The sequence below is a fragment of the Acanthochromis polyacanthus genome, chromosome 2 (genome assembly GCF_021347895.1).
Source record: "Acanthochromis polyacanthus isolate Apoly-LR-REF ecotype Palm Island chromosome 2, KAUST_Apoly_ChrSc, whole genome shotgun sequence".
Taxonomy (NCBI): domain Eukaryota; kingdom Metazoa; phylum Chordata; class Actinopteri; family Pomacentridae; genus Acanthochromis; species Acanthochromis polyacanthus.
In genome coordinates this window covers 40,383,925-40,399,778 of record NC_067114.1, presented here as the reverse complement: position 1 = coordinate 40,399,778, position 15,854 = coordinate 40,383,925, and positions in this window count along the sequence as shown.

The following is a 15,854-nucleotide window of genomic DNA, read 5'->3' as shown; positions in this document are numbered from 1 at the left end:
AGACTTTCAGGTGTTTTCGGTGGTGTTTAGATTCAGGTGTTTTTCGGTGGTGTTTAGAGTTCAGGTGTTTTTCGTGGTGTTTAGAGTTCAGGTGTTCGAGTTCAGGTGTTTCGAGTTCAGGTGTTTCGAGTTCAGATGTTTCGAGTTCAGATGTTTCGAGTTCAGATGTTTCGAGTTCAGATGTTTTTAGGTGGTGTTTAGACTTCAGGTGTTTAGACTTCAGGTGTTTAAATTTCAGATGTTTTTAGGTGGTGTTTAGACTTCAGACGTTTTTAGGTGGTGTTTAGACTTCAGGTGTTTAGACTTCAGGTGTTTTCGGTGGTGTTTAGAGTTCAGGTGTGTTTTTCGGTGGTGTTTAGAGTTCAGGTGTTTAAATTTCAGATGTTTTTTAGGTGGTATTTAGACTTCAGGTGTTTAGACTTCAGGTGTTTTTCGGTGGTGTATAGACTTCAGGTGTTTAGAGTTCAGACGTTTTTAGGTGGTGTTTAGACTTCCGGTGTTTAGACTTCCGGTGTTTTTTTGGGTGTTTAGACTTCAGGTGTTTAGACTTCAGGTGTTTTTCCGTGGTGTTTAGACTTTCAGGTGTTTAGAAGTGGTGTTTAGACTTCAGGTGTTTAGACTTTCAGGTGTTTAGACTTCAGGTGTTTTTCGGTTGGTGTTTAGAGTTCAGGTGTTTAAAATTTCAGATGTTTTAGGTGGTATTTAGACTTCAGGTGTTTAGACTTCAGGTGTTTTTCGGTGGTGTTTAGAGTTCAGGTGTTTAAATTTCAGATGTTTTTAGGTGGTATTTAGACTTCAGGTGTTTAGACTTCAGGTGTTTTTCGGTGGTGTTTAGAGTTCAGGTGTTTTTCCGTGGTGTTTAGAGTTCAGGTGTTTTCCGTGGTGTTTAGAGTTCAGGTGTTTTTCCGTGGTGTTTAGAGTTCAGGTGTTTAGAGTTCAGGTGTTTAAATTTCAGGTATTTTACGTGAGGTGTTTAAAGGTCTGGTGTTTAAAGGTCTGGTGTTTAGACTTCAGGTGTTTAGACTTCAGATGTTTTTAGGTGGTGTTAGACTTCAGGTGTTTAGACTTCAGGTGTTTTCGGTGGTGTTCAGACTTCAGGTGTTTTTCGGTGGTGTTTAGACTTCAGGTGTTTAGACTTCAGTTGTTTAGACTTCAGTTGTTTAGACTTCAGTTGTTTAGACTTCAGGTGTTAGAGTTCAGGTGTTTAGAGTTCAGGTGTTTAGAGTTCAGGTGTTTAGAGTTCAGGTGTTTAGAGTTCAGGTGTTTAGAGTTCAGGTGTTTTTACGTGAGGTGTTTAAAGGTCTGGTGTTTAGACTTCAGGTGTTTAGACTTCAGGTGTTTAGAGTTCAGTGTTTAGAGTTCAGGTGTTTAGAGTTCAGGTGTTTAGACTTCAGGTGTTAGACTTCAGGTGTTTTTCGTGGTGTTTAGACTTCAGGTGTTTTTCGGTGGTGTTTAGACTTCAGGTGTTTTTCGGTGGTGTTTAGACTTCAGGTGTTTTCGGTGGTGTTTAGAGTTCAGGTGTTTTTCGGTGGTGTTTAGAGTTCAGGTGTTTTTCGGTGGTGTTTCGGTTCAGGTGTTTCGAGTTCAGGTGTTTCGAGTTCAGGTGTTTCGAGTTCAGGTGTTTCGAGTTCAGATGTTTCGAGTTCAGATGTTTCGAGTTCAGATGTTTCGAGTTCAGATGTTTTTAGGTGTGTTTAGACTTCAGGTGTTTAGACTTCAGGTGTTTAAATTTCAGATGTTTTTAGGTGGTGTTTAGACTTCAGACGTTTTTAGGTGGTGTTTAGACTTCAGGTGTTTAGACTTCAGGTGTTTTTCGGTGGTGTTTAGAGTTCAGGTGTTTTTCGGTGGTGTTTAGAGTTCAGGTGTTTAAATTTCAGATGTTTTTAGGTGGTATTTAGACTTCAGGTGTTTAGACTTCAGGTGTTTTTCGGTGGTGTATAGACTTCAGGTGTTTAGAGTTCAGACGTTTTAGGTGGTGTTTAGACTTCCGGTGTTTAGACTTCCGGTGTTTTTCGGTGGTGTTTAGACTTCAGGTGTTTTAGACTTCAGGTGTTTTTCCGTGTTGTTTAGACTTCAGGTGTTTAGACTTCAGGTGTTAGAAGTGGTGTTTAGACTTCAGGTGTTTAGACTTCAGGTGTTTAGACTTCAGTGTTTTTCGGTGGTGTTTAGAGTTCAGGTGTTTAAATTTCAGATGTTTTTAGGTGGTATTTAGACTTCAGGTGTTTAGACTTCAGGTGTTTTTCGGTGGTGTTTAGAGTTCAGGTGTTTAAATTTCAGATGTTTTTAGGTGGTATTTAGACTTCAGGTGTTTAGACTTCAGGTGTTTTTCGGTGGTGTTTAGAGTTCAGGTGTTTTTCCGTGGTGTTTAGAGTTCAGGTGTTTTCCGTGGTGTTTAGAGTTCAGGTGTTTTCCGTGGTGTTTAGAGTTCAGGTGTTTAGAGTTCAGGTGTTTAAATTTCAGGTATTTTTACGTGAGGTGTTTAAAGGTCTGGTGTTTAAAGGTCTGGTGTTTAGACTTCAGGTGTTTAGACTTCAGGTGTTTAGATTTCAGGTGTTTAGACTTCAGATGTTTTTAGGTGGTGTTTAGACTTCAGGTGTTTTTCGGTGGTGTTTAGAGTTCAGGTGTTTAGAGTTCAGGTGTCTAGAGTTCAGGTTTTTTAGGTCAGGTGTTTTAAACTTCAGGTGTTTAAATGAGGTGTTTAAAGGTCTGGTGTTTAAAGGTCTGGTGTTTAAAGGTCTGGTGTTTAAACTTCAGGTGTTTAGACTTCAGGTGTTTTTCGGTGGTGTTTAGACTTCAGGTGTTTTTCGGTGGTGTTTAGACTTCAGGTGTTTAAATTTCAGATGTTTTTAGGTTGGTGTTTAGACTTCAGGTGTTTAAATTTCAGATGTTTTTAGGTGGTGTTTAGACTTCAGGTGTTTTCCGGTGGTGGTTGGACTTCAGGTGTTTAAATTTCAGATGTTTTTAGGTGGTGGTTAGACTTCAGGTGTTTAAATTTCAGATGTTTTTAGGTGGTGGTTAGACTTCAGGTGTTTAGACTTCAGGTGTTTTTCCGTGGTGTTTCGAGTTCAGGTGTTTCGAGTTCAGGTGTTTTTAGGTGGTGTTCAGACTTCAGGTGTTTCAGACTTCAGGTGTTCGAGTTCAGGTGTTTCGAGTTCAGGTGTTTCGAGTTCGGTGTTTTTAGGTGGTGTTTTAGACTTCAGGTGTTTTTAGGTGGAGTTTAGACTTCAGGTGTTTTAGGTGGTGTTTAGACTTCAGGTGTTTTTAGGTGGTGTTTAGACTTCAGGTGTTTTTAGGTGGTGTTTAGACTTCAGGTGTTTAGACTTCAGGTGTTTAGACTTCAGGTGTTTAAATTTCAGGTGTTTTTTGGTGGTGTTTAGACTTCAGGTGTTTAGACTTCAGGTGTTTTTCGGTGGTGTTAGACTTCAGGTGTTTTTAGGTGGTGTTTAGACTTCAGGTGTTTTTAGGTGGTGTTTAGACTTCAGGTGTTTAGACTTCAGGTGTTTAGACTTCAGGTGTTTAAATTTCAGGTGTTTTTTGGTGGTGTTTAGACTTCAGGTGTTTAGACTTCAGGTGTTTTTCGTGGTGTTTAGACTTCAGGTGTTTTTCGGTGGTGTTTAGACTTCAGGTGTTTTTCGGTGGTGTTCAGACTTCAGGTGTTTTTAGGTGGTGTTCAGACTTCAGGTGTTTAGACTTCAGTTGTTTAGACTTCAGTTGTTTAGACTTCAGTTGTTTAGAGTTCAGGTGTTTAGAGTTCAGGTGTTTAGAGTTCAGGTGTTTAGAGTTCAGGTGTTTAGAGTTCAGGTGTTTAGAGTTCAGGTGTTTTTACGTGAGGTGTTTAAGGTCTGGTGTTTAGACTTCAGGTGTTTAGACTTCAGGTGTTTAGACTTCAGGTGTTTTTCGGTGGTGTTTAGAGTTCAGGTGTTTAGACTTCAGGTGTTTTTCGGTGGTGTTTAGAGTTCAGGTGTTTTTCGGTGGTGTTTAGAGTTCAGGTGTTTTTCGGTGGTGTTTAGAGTTCAGGTGTTTTTCGGTGGTGTTTCGAGTTCAGGTGTTTCGAGTTCAGGTGTTTCGAGTTCAGGTGTTTTTAGGTGGTGTTTAGACTTCAGGTGTTTAGACTTCAGGTGTTTAGACTTCAGATGTTTTTAGGTGGTGTTTAGACTTCAGACGTTTTTAGGTGGTGTTTAGACTTCAGGTGTTTAGAGTTCAGACGTTTTTAGGTGGTGTTTAGACTTCAGGTGTTTTTAGGTGGTGTTTAGACTTCAGGTGTTTTTAGGTGGTGTTTAGACTTCAGGTGTTTTTAGGTGGTGTTTAGACTTCAGGTGTTTAGACTTCAGGTGTTTAGACTTCAGGTGTTTAAATTTCAGGTGTTTTTTGGTGGTGTTTAGACTTCAGGTGTTTAGACTTCAGGTGTTTTTCGGTGGTGTTTAGACTTCAGGTGTTTTTAGGTGGTGTTAGACTTCAGGTGTTTTTAGGTGGTGTTTAGACTCAGGTGTTTAGACTTCAGGTGTTTAAATTTCAGGTGTTTTTGGTGGTGTTTAGACTTCAGGTGTTTAGACTTCAGGTGTTTTTCGGTGGTGTTTAGACTTCAGGTGTTTTTCGGTGGTGTTTAGACTTCAGGTGTTTTTCGGTGGTGTTTAGACTTCAGGGTTTTCGTGGTGTTCAGACTTCAGGTGTTTTTAGGTGGTGTTCAGACTTCAGGTGTTCAGACTTCAGTTGTTTAGACTTCAGTTGTTTAGACTTCAGTTGTTTAGAGTTCAGGTGTTTAGAGTTCAGGTGTTTAGAGTTCAGGTGTTTAGAGTTCAGGTGTTTTACGTGAGGTGTTTAAAGGTCTGGTGTTTAGACTTCAGGTGTTTAGACTTCAGGTGTTTAGACTTCAGGTGTTTTTCGGTGGTGTTTAGAGTTCAGGTGTTTAGACTTCAGGTGTTTTTCGGTGGTGTTTAGAGTTCAGGTGTTTTTCGGTGGTGTTTAGAGTTCAGGTGTTTTTCGGTGGTGTTTAGAGTTCAGGTGTTTTTCGGTGGTGTTTCGAGTTCAGGTGTTTCGAGTTCAGGTGTTTCGAGTTCAGGTGTTTTTAGGTGGTGTTTAGACTTCAGGTGTTTAGACTTCAGGTGTTTAGACTTCAGATGTTTTTAGGTGGTGTTTAGACTTCAGACGTTTTTAGGTGGTGTTTAGACTTCAGGTGTTTAGAGTTCAGACGTTTTTAGGTGGTGTTTAGAGTCCAGGTGTTTATCCGTGGTGTTTAGAGTCCAGGTGTTTTCCGTGGTGTTTAGAGTTCAGGTATTTTTAAAGGTCAGGGGCCTCATTTATAAAACATTGCGTAGGATCCATACTAAAGTTTGCGTACGCCGATAATACGAGAAGGGCGTATGCCTCTCGCCCCTGATTTATAAAACTTTGCGTAAGCACATTTGCATGCAATTTCTTGATAAATCACACACTAGCTGGAAGATTGCACAGGTGGATCCACTTCACATTCCGCCCACAACACACCCACATTTTACCATGAATGGTCAATGCAAAGTAACTCATGAATGTATCTGTATATAAATAAGCTGCGGGATCCACGGCATTTCACGCAGTGCGGCCGGCAGTCTTTTCACTGCTGTGCGTCAGGATGACTGAATCATGTGTGACCCAGGCCACCCTGCCACTAAAAAAATTCATTTTTTATGATCATGCCCGATGTACAAATAATTTGTAAACTGATTGAATGTAAACTGATTGTACATTTTTTCGGTTCACATAGAGAAATTCATTTTCACTCGGGAGTTGTGGTGTGAAGCATGTGTGCCTGCGTGTCTGTACAGGGCTGATTAATGGTTGGACGCTCATCCCATTCGGCCGCATATGGATAAACAAACAAAATTCTTTACTTTTTTTGCCTTTTTACTGTGTTTGTTGCAGTGAAGAGTGACAGGAAATGGGGAGAAGAGTAGGGGGAAGACATGCATAAAAGTACCGTGGGCAGGAATCGAAGCCGGGCCACTGCGTCGGAGACCACCCCTACAAATGGGTCTTCTGCTTTCCCCGATGAGCCATACGGGCGTCGGGTGAGCAGTAAACAAAATTATTTAATAAAGACCACCGCACCGGCCCCAGATGTGGACCGGCCCTTCGGTCAAACGACCGAATGAAATAACGTTCAATCCGCCCCTGTGATATATGAACATAGTTCTGCAAATACAGTCGTTAGCCGAATGGCGCACTATATGAACATCTACGACAACGAGGGTTTATGATTATCCGGCTCTACAAGTCTCATATGTGATAACAATAAAGGTTTGAGATCAATCTGGTTTCAATTCGCCACTTCACCCTCCGGCACTGCCGTTCCCTCTGTCTCCAAAATGTGCTTAAGCAAGCATCAAAGTTGGCGCACTGGTGCGCACATTCTCACGCCAAGTTTGTTTTAGAAATCACAACGTACGCCACTTTCTACGCAAAGTTTGTGATTTACGCCCTGTTTTGTGCGTAAGCAAGCATCAAGAATCAAGGTTGGCGCACCGGTGCGCACATTCTCACGCCAAGTTTGTTTTTATAAATCACAACCTTTGCGTAGAAAGTACGCCACTTTCTAGCCCTGTTTTGTGAGTACGCAAGCTTTATAAATGAGGCCCCTGACCTTTAAACACCTGAACTTTAAACACCCCACCTCAAAACACCTGAAATTTAAACACCTGACCTTTAAAAACCTGAACTTTAAACACCTCACCTCAAAACACCTGAAATTAAAACACCTGACCTTTAAAAACCTTATTAAAAAAGGAAAACATGACCAGTTTAACACACAATCAGGAAGACATGACAATACAACTTACGTAACTTTTAAATCTGACAATACAACATTCGAAAGTTTCATTGTTGCTCACTTAACTGTTAGATTTTAAAAATCCAGTCCTTTTTTTAAAAGATTATATTTAAACCTGCTTCAACAAATAAAGCATCACTTTACAAAAATGAATGCTTTTTTCTCTGTATTTTGAAATTAAAACTGATTCATGTAGCTGCACACAGTCAATGGCCTTTTCAAGCTCATCATAGCTCTGAGAATTGTGTTACAGTATAATATGAACTGAGGTGCTTTCACTATTTAATAATAATGTAAAGGTTTTGCTAACCTGACCATACAAGAGCTTCAAGATCATTTTCCATCTCCTGTCAGAGCAGAACGGAACAAAAAAACTTTATTTTGTGCCACTTGATCCACACAAACAGCACAGAACAAGTTCATGCAACAAATAACCAAGCAGCAGTGGTGGAAAATAGCATTTACCGACAGTAAATACTGTATTTAGGTATAATTTTGGGGCACCTGCTTTTTATGCTACTTTCTCCTTCCACTTCACAACATTTTAGAGGGAAATGTTGTCCTTTCTACTCCTCTGTGTTGACCTGACAGCTTTTTAAAGATGCAGATTTGACACAGTATAGTAGGATTTTAAAATACAACACGCAGTCAAAGAATCAATCCGTGGTTTGGCTTCTTACAGAGCAGCTGGGCTCACGTTTCAGATGTTCACAGTTCTACCAAAAAAACAAAAAACTGATTTTTTTTCCCTCTAAAATTCTCACATGGTTTCATTTCAAAACATGTTCCAATGATCAGATATCTCAGTAGAAATCAAAGATTAGACAAAAACTGGAAACAGATTTGTGTATCAGACATTCTTTTCTTCTTTCTGCTCCTATTGATCAGATTTATCTGCTATCCTTGGACATAAAACTGGATATAAAATAGTAAAAATGTACAGTAACAAGCTGCCGACACACTGATCCTTTATTATTAACAACATAATTATGTCACAATGTATCGGTATGTATTTGACTGACTTTGCTGCTATATACTTTAACTAAAGTGAGATTTTTCATGCAGGACTCTTACTTGTAAGGGAGTATTTTTACTCTGCTTAATTGGTACTTTTACTTCAGTACTTCATGTATGTCAAAGTTATTTCATAGCAGCACAGTATGAAGTCATTAAGGAGCATTATGTTTTCAACAATTTGCATTTGTTTGACATTAGCAGATAAATATTAGCGCAGAATTCTAAGCTTTTCATGTAGTTTACTTCTTGTGCAATAATGCTGAACCCCAGCAGCAGTTAAAGCTTTAATTTATGTCTTTGAGGATTCGTTTTGTCTCTTTGCCGCACATAAGCTGCACAAATTCTTTATTTCTGCTCATTTTCAGTAAACAGATCAGTAAAGGAATCCTGAGACCGTGTTGCTTCATTTTCGTTGCAAATCCAGCAACAGACGCCACAGAGCTAATATTTGCTAGAAGTACAGTCTGTGTTCCCTTTGCCTGTTTACCCAGCAGGCTAAAACAAGACAACATGCAGGTCCAGGCAGCTCAGGCTTTAATCTGAAGCAGCATGTTTGTGAATTGAGGCAACAGAAGAGCGTGCGGATGCTTCTACAGCAAATAAATGAGCTGATGAGAGAATAAACAGAGACTCTGCAGCAGAGATTGATGGGACTCGCTTCATTCTAATCCGGATGTAAGAAAAAGATAAAAGAAGTAAAGGGTATGAAATAGAGAATGAGTATTCTCCCTCCATGTGAAACCAAATGGCTGAATCCCAGCAGCCGTCCCGGGTGGTATTTGAAGTAAAGTGGAGGTGTATGTGCTTGCTGGGTGACACGAAGCCTTTATTGTGAAACCCTGCAGGCTGTCGTCCGTCACCCGGGCAGCACATTGGCTGGATGTGATGTTATGACATGTTCTGGCCTTAATGGCTGCAGCAGGACTCTGCTCTGGAGGTTTGATGTATGAGGTCCATAAAGTTCATGAATAAAGGAGGTGGAACAAAGAGATCAACAACTGTGATTTACTGCTGCCAGAAACAGGATTAAACACCCAGGTTTCCCTGAGGGTCCTCAGTCGTTACACTGCAGAAAAATCTATGTTTTATTCTTTATCAATTTACTGTTATTGTACAGATTTTGCCAGTTTGGGACATTAAAAATAATAACTTGCAAAATCATACAAAAAATACAAATTTTCTTGTTTAACTTTTTAAAAAATAGTCAAAACCATGCATAATGTATACATCAAAATTTTGCATTTTTAGAAATACTAATTTGTTCGTTCCTATTATTTGATTGTAAATATGACACTTTTTTTTGGCTGAATCAACAGATAAATTGGCATTTTACAAATATTTGCTTTTTTAAAAGAAAAAAAAGTTTATTAAGGATTAAAGAATTATAATTTTAAAAAGTTGTTATTATGACATTTTTATAATTTCTAATTCACAGATTTTTCCAGTTTTGTTAAATTACAGATAATACCCAGTAAAATCACAACGATTAGAATTATAATTTACTGCAAGAGAAAAATAAGAACAAACTTAGAAAATACATTTAAATGTAATGTAAAAAAGCACCTTTTTTAAACAACAAAAAAATACTGCAGTATGTCTGTGTTATGACAGACAGATAGATAGATAGATAGATAGATAGATAGATAGATAGATAGATAGATAGATAGATAGATAGATAGATAGATGTGAATAAAATATGGCAAAACATTTTAAAACTGTTATATTAGAGTTTTCCATTCGTTAAACTAAAGATATCTTGTAATTTAAATTATGTTCACATCAAAAAACCTGTTATTTTACAAATAGTAATTTGTTCTTTAACTTTGTTTGACCATACAATTTCTCACTGTCTGACTATTTAAATCAGCTTAAAAATCTATAATTATATCACAGATATTTGCTATGTTTTCTTGAAAAAAAACATTTTTGAAAATATTTTTTCAGCATCCTTGCTGCCAGATTTTTAGTATTTGGGTTAGAGTTTTAATATTTTTTTCCAGTGTACATTTCTTAGCTGACACTGAGTTTGCATTCAGCCCCTCAGCCATGTGTCGTCTCAGCTCATCAAACCGTAAAAAGAACTGTTCATTACAGTAATTTACCAACTACTTTCCCGACAGGAGAAAATAACACGTACAGAAAACCACTTAAAACCTGCAGTAAATACCATCCACTAAAGTTACTGCACTGTTTGCATACTGTAAAAACAGGCTGGTTTCTGTGCTTAAACTCTCATTGCAGATGTTCAAACACTCACAAGCTGCATGAAAAAAGTGAACTGTGTGAAAAACAGCTCAACAGAAGTGTGTGATTAAACAAAAAAGGTTAGCATGTTTAGTTTAGAATATAGTTTCTGCTGTTTCCACAAAGGTATAATAAAAATGTCTTTGAAAAATAAATGAGGAAGTCTGAAACTGGTGTGTTGTTACTTTGTGCCTGAAGGTATTTTCACACTTCAAATGAGCACATTTAGCTTCAAGAAAACCTGATGCAAACCAGGAAACGACAAAACAGTGGCAGGTGTGATTAGTGGATGTCTGCAGGCAGAAAGAGGTTGTTGTGGGGCCTGTTTCACGAAGCAGGTTCACTGAAAACTCTGAGTTTCTTAACCCTGAAATGAGGGAAACTCAGAGTTTTCCGTTTCACGAAGCAAGGTAACTTAACCCTGAGACAGAAGGGTAACTCTAGCCTGTTTCACGAAGAGGGGTAACTTAAACTCTCGGTCAGTTACCGCAGTAACAGGCTCTATGACTTGAACCTGGTCGGCAGCAGGTTTATCTGAGAAAACCTCGAGTTTCTCTCTGTCTCCGCCCTCTTTCAGCCACACACACTGTTTCATTTCCTCATTCATTCAGTCAGTAAGCGAGCGAGTTTTGGCGTAGAACAGCTTTTATTAACGATCTAGTGGATAAAGGAGCAGCATTACTGCACAGACAATTAAATATTCGTCGGTAGATTGTTATCAGACCGCGCATAAATGTTCTCGCATTTCCGGACAATTATCGGTTTGAGCGGTACCGTTTCGTAATCGTTTCAAGTCCATAATCTACATAAACAACCTAATCCGTCCTTACATTTACATTACCAGCCGCAGTCATGCTCTCACATCCAGCAGATATTGTGTGTTGCGCTGCGGTTCTTTGCAAATGAAGGTTTTTATATAATGTCAGAGATGCAGAGCACTACAGTAAGACAACTGTATGCAGGACAGTCAGAAAAGTTTTCCTGGCTCTGAAACGACTTTTACTCATCATCGTGGACACAAACCTGTCAGATACAATGTATAAATACAATGTTTCTACTGTGAGAACAAATGGAAATATTTACTGTGAGAAAATTTGCAGGACATCCATTAAGCCTCGAGTCGTCCTGCGTTTTGAAAACTCCCCAAAAGAACGACTCAGCAGACTCATGCTAATGACCACCATTAGCACACGAGGGCTCAACGACCCCCACCGATACTCACAACGACCATCGTTGAGTAGTCAGATGAGTTTTGGTATTGGTTGTTGGAATAATACCCCTGGACACACCTCACAGAGGTTTAAAAGCTGAGGCAACACCAACCACCACCAGAACTGAAGAAGCCTCTTGGATGAGAGGTGAAACGTCTTCAAGGAATTTTCTTAAAGTCCAGTGAATCTATTTAAGCTACTTTGGACGTCCTGCGGGTCAAAATTGACCTGTTTTAAATTTAGAAAATGTGAGGAAAAAATACATTTTCAGATTGAAACTTCTGATGCCCACATTTTCAACATTTTTGTTAAATCTTTGAACATTTTTTGGTGGAGAAAAAGAAGGCTGCAGTCTCAATGAAAGCGGTATGATACGAATTCGCAACAATAGGCGTCATGGGGTTAAAGATTTCTTGAGATGAATGCCAAAATTCAGGAAGGAAAAAACTTGGATCTTCCCCAAGACTGAAGTGGTAAACTGATGAGAATAAAGCTCTGATATGCTCTGAGATTAAAGTCAGAAATTCAAAAAATAAAACAAAACCATAAATGACTCAGATATTCCCTGAAATCAATGAATTGAAACTTGGATATTTTCTGAGATTAATATTGTTTATTTTTAAGAAAAGCAAACTTGGAACTTATACAAGACGTAAATATAGAAGAATTTACTCTCTAGCGTAGCTGCAAGCGAAGCAGAAATGGCATGCCTTGTGTTGAATATTGACAAGCCATGAACAATTTTGAAAGCTCCTCTGCAGAAAGGCTAATATCTGGGGCTTCTTGCACACTGAGGAGGCTTTTCTGAGTAAATTCACAGCAGTGTGTAATCGGTCAGTGTGAGAATAAACAAGGTGTCTGGATGAGAAACATCTGCTGCCTCTTGTCACACGCAGATAAACACAATCGTTCCACCTTCCAGGGCTGAAGCTGCACAGATGCATGTTGGGTTCATGTCCACAGCAACACGGTGCGCTAAGAAACCCTCCTCAGCACCTCAACACAAACATCTCTCAGTCTGTGTGTTAAACAACTTCACATTTATGGGATGAAAATCACAAACACGCAGTAAACAAAGCGGCTCCTTGTTGCAGTCAGACGTTCCCACGGAGCACAAGCGTGGTTTTAGCCTGTGGCCTGAGAAGAACACGAAAGCATGTAAACAGACCGAGCAGGAACCACATCCAGATCAGATCCTCGTATTCCAGGAACCAGGCTTATTTGAGCCCGTTCAGCTCTGATCCGGCTCCTGTTGTGGGATTAGTTTATTTCAGGAACAACACACAGCACCAGAACTGTGGCTGCACTAAAAATACACACTGCAAACACTCAGGCAGCCGGAGACGGACCGGTTTGTTGGTTGTAGCAGCGATCAGATGTTCTTATGCAACTCATTTACTAAATATCTGTTCTTTGGAAAGAGACAGTCAGTGCTCTTAGTGGCTGTTTTTAGTTGTTACGTCTTCACAAAGTCATTTCTGATCTCTCTCTGGCTGTTTTAACATCTTGTTTTGGTTGTTTCATGTCTCTTTGTGGTCATGTTGCTTCTCTTAGTGGTTGTTTTGTCTTTCTATGGTAATTTGAAGGCTTATTTGAGTTCTTTCACATTTTTTGTGGTCATTTTGTGTCTCTTAGTGGATGTTATGTCTCTCTGTGGTAATCTGAAGGATTATTTGAGCTCTTTTTAGTGCTTTTGTGGTCATTTTCTGCCTCAGTGTTTCTTTTGGGGGGAGGGTTGTCTTTTAGTCGTTATGCACTTTTTATGTAACTTTGAATCTTGTTGTGATCATTTGACATTTTGTTTTGCTTGTTTTATATCTCTTTGTGGTCATTTTGCTTCCCTTAGTGCTTATGCCCATCTTCATGGTCATTTGAAGTCTTATTTTGGTTGTTTTAATGTGTCTCATGCTCATTTAGGGCCTCTTAGGGGTTGTTTTGACATCTTGTTTTGATTGCTTCAAGTCATTTTGGGGTAATTCTGGCTTGTTATGTCTACCTTTGTGCTAATTTGATGTCTTATTTTGGTTCTTTTGCATCTTTTTGTGTCTCTTAGTGGCTTTTTGGGTCTTTTAGTAGTTGTTATGTCTCTTTATATAATTCTCTGTGATCGTCTCGCATCTTTTTGTTTTGTCTTTTTGTGGTCATTTTGCTTCCCTTAGTGGTTATGTCAGTCTTTGTGGTCATTTGAAGTCTTATTTTGGTTGCTTTAATGTGTCTTGTGGTCATTTTGTGTCTCTTAGTGGGTCTTTTAGTACTTTTTGTGTCTTTTTATGGTCCTTTTGGATCTCTGTAATAAATTTATATCTTGCTTTGGTTCTTTCATGTCTCTTTATGGTCATTTTGTGTCTCTTAGTTGTTATGTCTCTTTTTATGGTCCTTCCTGATCTCTTTGTGGTTGCTTTGATGTCTTTTGACTGTTTCAAGTCTTTTTTGGGTAATTTTGCTTCCCTTAGTTGTTGTTATGTCTCTCTTTGTGATAATTTGAAGGCTTATTTTGGTTCTTTTGCATGTTTTTATGGTCATTTTGTGTGTCTTAGTGGTCATTTGATATCTTGTTTTGATTATATCTTGTCTCTTTGTGGTCATTTTGTTTCTATCAGTGGTTTTGTCTGTCTTTGTGGTCCTTTGAAGTCTTATTTTGGTTGTTTTATTGTGTTTTTGTGGTCATTTTGTGTCTCTTAGTGGTTGTTTTATGTCTATTTTCTGATCATCTGTCTCTTGGTTTTGCATCTCTCACTTGTTATGTCAGTCTGGAGTAATTTAATGTTTTATTTTGGTTCCTTTACATGTTTCTTGGTCATTTTGTGTCTCTGCAGTTATTTTTGGTCTCTTAATAGTTGTTATGTAGTAGTTGTTGTCTCTCTGTAATAGTTTTTTGTCGTGTTATTGCCATTTTATGTCTCATCTGTTGTGTTTTGCGCATCTTTGAGATGGATTTAAGTCTGCAGTCATTGTGCACCTCTTTGCGGTTTTTTTTTTTTTTTTTATTTCTTTGTATTACTTTGGTTTCTTTCTGCAGCATTTTTTTTGTCAATGCGTGGTTGCTTCGTCAGTTTGCATTCATTTGTGTCTCCTTGCATTTATTTTATGTCTCTTTCCAGTCATTTGCATCTTTGTGTAGTTGCTTCGCACATCTTTTAAGGTGGATTTTAGCCCCTTTGCAGCCATTTTGAGTCTCTCTAGTTGTTTTGTTTGTCTTTGCAGTCATTTTGCGTTTCTTTGTGTTTTGTGTTGGTGGTTTTTTTGCATCTGTGCAATTGGTCTTCGTCTCAATGTTGTTGTTTTTTTTTACTTTGTAGCTGTTTAGCATGTCTGTTTAGTAGTTGTTTTATACTTCTTTTAAATGGTTCTGAGTGCCTTTGTGGTCATTTTTCCTTTGAGTGGTTTTCTTGTCTCTCCATAGCTGCCTGATGTCTTTTGTCTCTCGGTGTCTCCTGCTTTGTTTGAGAATCTTTGTGTTCAGTTGATTGACTGTTCAACAAGAAATGTTACCAGCCATTTTAAACAAAGGATCTGGCCGAGGGGCCTCCTGTCTCCTCGGGTCCCTGGAGGAGAGACGTGATCTGAAAAGGGTGTTGTTTAATGACATGTGACTTTAAATGGATGTTTGCGTTTTAAATGTAGAAATTAGATTTTTAATTCATGCTCGAAGGCAGCAGAATTTAAGGGAACTGAAAAGGAAGTGTATTTTCTTTCTTTTTGCTCTTTCATACATGAACAGGACTGATGCCAGGAGAGCAGAACAGTGACAGACTATAAAACATCTTCACTGTAAGCTTTGTGTTCTGTGAAGCAGCTTCTCTGTTGTGAGTCTTTCATTCGGCACTGAATGAGCATTTCAGAAAAGTGTGGGCAGCTCCTCGGCTTTCATTCTGTGCCAACGCTTTTTTTGAAATCCGCCCAGCCTTGAAATGAAAATGTGACAACGTGTTTCGTCTCCTCTTTTATCAATATTACAACCGTTTGAAGGAATCCAACGTGGGGGCGTTTTTCAGTCACAGATCATAGTTTTTCTGTGTGTGGGGTCTGAATAGAATGAGCTGGAGTCACCGAGCCACGTAAACGTCAGAAAACGTGGTAAAAAGCCAGCGAGAGCAGTGAAAGCCGAGGATGCTGCTTACTGCGACCAGTAAAAGAACAAGGACACGATTTAAAGGCAGAGAAACCTCAAAACAGAAGAAAAAACAAAACAAAAATGAAAAGCTGTAAAGTTCAAACAAACAGCAGGAATGTGGAGATGACAGACACACAAAAGCAAGTTATATTTGGATATTAGGAAATGATGTGGTTTGGTAAATTGTTCGCAGCTTTCCTTGTTTGTCCATTAGGAGGTTTTCAAAACAGTTCACACACAAACCGTCACGTTATAGTTGCTGGTCTAAATGACAAACACACAGCCAAAGTAAATATTTTCATCAAACAGCACAATTTATGGTCAAATTAATGAATTATTTCAGTTAGACAGTACAGACGGTATAGCGAGATGTAAAGTACAGCTGTAAACATGAGCCCAACTTTAATCTGAGCCACATGCCTGCACTATTTCTTGATTCGTTGCATAGTTTGTGCAGGAATTGATT